This window comes from Herpailurus yagouaroundi, unplaced genomic scaffold (genome assembly GCF_014898765.1).
Source record: "Herpailurus yagouaroundi ecotype Mexico unplaced genomic scaffold, PumYag 77, whole genome shotgun sequence".
Lineage (NCBI taxonomy): Eukaryota > Metazoa > Chordata > Mammalia > Carnivora > Felidae > Herpailurus > Herpailurus yagouaroundi.
The window spans coordinates 102,211,422-102,216,449 of record NW_024412388.1 but is presented as its reverse complement, the minus strand read 5'-3'; the positions used below and the strand labels follow the sequence as shown (position 1 = coordinate 102,216,449).

General features: G+C 37.6%; 1 pseudogene; it reads right to left on the bottom strand.

Moving 5' to 3' along the window:
- Positions 1-2,772, bottom strand: part of LOC121018015 (melanoma-associated antigen B18-like) — a 9,040-nt pseudogene extending 6,268 nt beyond the window's left edge.
- Between the last annotated feature and the right edge of the window lie 2,256 nt (positions 2,773-5,028).

Here is a 5,028-nt window from a genome sequence, read left to right as displayed (position 1 = left end):
AAGCTTTCTATAGTTTTCAGCATACAGATCTTTTACATCTTTGGTTAAATTTATTCCTAGGTATTTTATGCTTCTTGGTGCAATTGTGAATGGGATCAGTTTCTTTATTTGTCTTTCTATTGCTTCATTATTAGTGTATAAGAATGCAACTGATTTCTGTACATTGATTTTGTATCCTGCAACTTTGCTAAATTCATGTATCAGTTCTAGCAGACTTCTGGTGGAGTCTATCAGATTTTCCATGTGTAATATCATGTCATCTGCAAAAAGTGAAAGCTTAACTTCATCTTTGCCAGTTTTGATGCCTTTGATTTCCTTTTGTTGTCTGATTGCTGATGCTAGAACTTCCAACACTATGTGAAACAACAGTGGTGAGAGTGGACATCCCTGTTGTGTTCCTGATCTCAGGAAAAAGTTCTCAGTTTTTCCCCATTGAGGATGATGTTAGCTGTGGGCTTTTCATAAATGGCTTTTATGATCTTTAAGTGTGTCCCTTCTATCCCGACTTTCTCGAGGGTTTTTATTAAGAAAGGTTGCTGAATTTTATCAAAGGCGTTTTCTGCATCGATTGACAGGATCATATGGTTCTTATCTTTTCTTTTATTAATGTGATGTATCACATTGATGATTTGCGAACCAGCCTGCATCCCAGGAATGTTGAACCAGCCCTGCATCCCAGGAATGAATCCTACTTGATCATGGTGAATAATTCTTTTTATATGCTGTTGAATTCGATTTGCTAGTATCTTATTGAGAATTTTTGCATCCATATTCATCAGGAATATTGGCCTGTAGTTCTCTTTTTTTACTGGGTCTCTGTCTGGTTTAGGAATCAAAGTAATACTGGCTTCATAGAATGAGTCTGGAAGATTTCCTTCCCTTTCTATTTTTTGGAATAGCTTGAGAAAGGTAGGTATTATCTCTGCTTTAAACGTCTGGTAGAACTCCCCTGGGAAGCCATCTGGTCCTGGACTCTTATTTGTTGGGAGATTTTTGATGACTGATTCAATTTCTTCACTGGTTATGAGTCTGTTCAAGCTTTCTATTTCCTCCTGATTGAGTTTTGGAAGCTTGTGGGTGTTTAGGAATTTGTCCATTTCTTCCAGGTTATCTAGTTCGTTGGCATATAATTTTTCATAGTATTCCCTGATAATTGCTTGCATCTCTGAGGGATTGGTTGTAATAATTCCATTTTCATTCATGATTTTATCTATTTGGGTCATCTCCCTTTTCTTTTTGAGAAGCCTGGCTAGAGGTTTATCAATTTTGTTTCTTTTTTCAAAAAACCAACTCTTGGTTTCGTTTATCTGCTCTATAGTTTTTTTAGATTCTATATTGTTTATTTCTGCTCTCATCTTTATTATTTCTCTTCTGCTGGATTTAGGCTGTCTTTGCTGTTCTGCTTCTATTTCCTTCAGGTGTGCTGTTAGATTTCGTATTTGGGATTTTTCTTGTTTCTTGAGATGGGCCTGGATTGCAATGTATTTTCCTCTCAGGACTGCCTTCACTGCATCCCAAAGCGTTTGGATTGTTGTATTTTCATTTTCATTTGTTTCCATATATTTTTCAATTTCTTCTCTAATTGCCTGGTTGACCCATTCATTCTTTAGTAGGGTGTTCTTTAACCTCCATGCTTTTGGAGGTTTTCCAGACTTTTCCTGTGGTTGATTTCAAGCTTCATAGCATTGTGGTCTGAAAGTATGCATGGTATGATTTCAATTCTTATATACGTATGAAGGGCTGTTTTGTGACCCAGTATGTGATCTATCTTGGAGAATGTTCCATGTGTACTCGAGAAGAAAGTATATTCTGTTGCTTTCTATGCAGAGTTCTAAATATATCTGTCAAGTCCATCTGATCCAATGTATCATTCAGGGCCCTTGTTTCTTTATTGACCGTGTGTCTAGATGATCTATCCATTTCTGTAAGTGGAGTGTTAAAGTCCCCTGCAATTACCACATTCTTATCAATAAGGTTGCTTATGTTTGTGAGTAATTGTTTTATATATTTTGGGGGCTCCTGTATTCGGCGCATAGACATTTATATTTGTTAGCTCTTCCTGATGGATAGACCCTGTGATTATTATATAATGCCCTTCTTCATCTCTTGTTACAGCCTTTAATTTAAAGTCTAGTTTGTCTGATATAAGTATGGCTACTCCAGCTTTCTTTGGTCTTCCAGTGGCAGGATAAATAGTTCTCCACGGTGAGGTTTAATTTGCTGACAAGGGCCTAGCAGTGCCAGATGGGATCCACTTCCTTCAAATCAACACCAAAGGTCAGTTCCATGTGCTCAGAGGCTCTCTTGAGGATCTCATTGAAATGATACTTGTACTTTCTGGATGACAAACTTCAGCATGTCTGCCTTCGCAATTGGCTCTTTCTTTTGATACTTCTGCAGCAGGAACTGCACCAACCAAACCACCTTTTGTTTAATGGGTCTCTGCATGAGACCTCAGTGCCATTAGAGGATTTTGGACTTCCCTCCTCTTGGCTTTTGGCACCTTCATCCGAATCGGTGCATGAAACAGCTGCACTGGCACTGGCAGGAGATGGGGTTCACTCAGCCGCCTTCGGACAGCTGGGTGTCACAGCAGCAGGCAAATTCTGAGGTCTATCCCCAGAGAGAGGGAAGGCAGGGCAGGAGGACTCTCCCGATGCTGCTGCTGCTCCTGCAGTAGCCTGAGTGCCCCCCCCCCCGACCCTGGGTCTCACCAGGGGCCTGGTGGTGTTTCTCAAGGGCATGGAGCTTACCCTTCTGACCTCTAGGCATGGTGGCTCTGGTCAGGGATAGCAGGCAGGAGCGCAAGCAGTTACGTTGGTGAAGAGGTTTGAGAAGGCTTTAGCGTTAGCTCTTCTTTAAATGTTGTGTGTAACTTACCAGTGAAGCCATCAAATTCAGGGTTCTTCTTTGTTGGGAGATTTTTGATGATTGATTCAATCTTCTTACTAGTTATAGGTCCATTCCTTTTTCTATTTCTTTGTGATTCAATCTTGGTAGATTTTGTGTTTCTAGGAAAGTGTCCATCTCAACTAAGTTTATCCAATTTGTTGGTGTATAATTTTCACAACACTCGCTTATAATCCTTTTTCTTTCTGTAGAACCAGTAGTAATGTCCCTACTTTCATTTCTGGTTTTGGTAATTTGGCTGGTCTCTTTTTCTTTAGCTAATCTAGCTAAAGGTTTGTCTGTTTTGTTGATCTTTGTTAAGAACCAACTTTTAAATTTGTTGATTTTATCTATTATTTTTATCTTTCTTTCTTTCATCTCTACTTTAATTTTTATTATTTCTTTCCTTCTGCTAGCTTTGAGTTTAATTTGTCCTTCTTTTTCTAGTTTTTGAAGTTGTAGAATTAGGTTGTTCGTTGAGATTTCATTTTTTAATATGTGCTTATAGTTATACATTTCCCCTTGTTATTATCACTGTGTTCCAGATGTTTTGGTATGTTGTATCTTCATCTTTATCCATCTCTAAGTATTTTATAATTTCCTTTGTGATTTTTCCTTTGGTTCATTTATTGTTTGAGTGTGTCACTTAATTGCCACAAATTTGTGACATTTCTAGTTTTATTTATGTTATGATTTATAACTTCATTTCATCAGAAAAGATACTGTGCATGATATGTGTCTTTTAAAATATTGAACTTAATTTTGTGGCCTCAAATATGGTCTGTCCTGGAGAATGCCCCATGTGCAATTGAGAAGAATGTGTATGCACTTACGACTGTGAAGTATGTTCTGTATGTATTTACTTTGTTTATGGTGTTGTTCAAATACTCAGTTTACTTACATTCTTTTTTTTAAGTTTTTATTTAAATTCAAGTTAGTTAACATACAGTGTATTATTAGTTTCAGGTGTACAATTTAGTGATTCAGCACATACATATGATACCTGGTGCTTATCACAAGTGCACTCCTTAACCCCATCACCTATTAAGCTATACTCCCACCCGCCTCCCTTCTGGTAACCATCAGTTTATTCTCTCTAGTTAAGAATCTGTTTCTTGGTTTGCCTCTTTCCTTTTTTTCCCCATGATCATTTGTTTTGTTTCTTAAATTCCACACATGAGTGAAATCATATGGTATTTGTCTTTCTCTGACTGACTTATTTTGCTTAGCCTGATACTCTCTAGCTACGTCCACGTTGTTGCAAATGGCAAGACTTTTGTCTGGTTCTTCTATCTGTTATTGAGAATGGTGTTTTGAATTATTCGATCTATTTCTCTCTTCAGTTATGTCAATTTTTGCTTCATATATTTTCATGGTCTATTATTAACTGTGTGAATTATTATTATTATTAAATCTCTGTGCTACAGCATGGAGCCTGCTTGGGATTCTCCCTCTCTGTCTCTCTCTCTCTCTTTATCTTTCTCTCTGTCCCTCCCCTACTCTTTCTCTCTGTCTCAAAATAAATAAATAAACATTAAAAAAATGACCCTCTATTTCTCGACAGTCTTTGTCTTCTACTGAGAATGCCTCCTGGAGACTACAGTCCTAGCATGTTGGACAAGGACTGGACTATTGAAAACACCTTCATTGTGAAAACACCTTCATGAAACAGTTGAAACTCTGAGGAATTTGAAGCTCACTGTCTTTTGATAGTCACTTTTCTGTTGATGGACTCATTCTTTTGCTGTGAATTATATTGGATAGCAAGGCTTATCACCTTCTTTCTCTCACATGAGCTTGGTCTTAATCATTTTTCACCTTTAAGATCTCTTCTCTAGTTCCTTCAGATTTGGTCTGATAATAGTGACCATTATCTACAGGTTCTGGTTAATAACTACATTTCCTCCATCTGTTTACTCCAGCATCATGTTCTGTTCCAGCACTGCTCGCTAGAACTTGCTGCGGTGATGGTCATGTTCTATAATCTGCACTGTCCAATATGGTAGCCATTAAGTTGTGTGACTGGGGAACTTAATTTTTCATATTATTTAATTTTAGTTTATTTAACCACATATGGGTAGTGGCTATCATATTGCAGAGCGCAATTAATTCTACCTTTCTTTCTGCTCAGCCATTTCT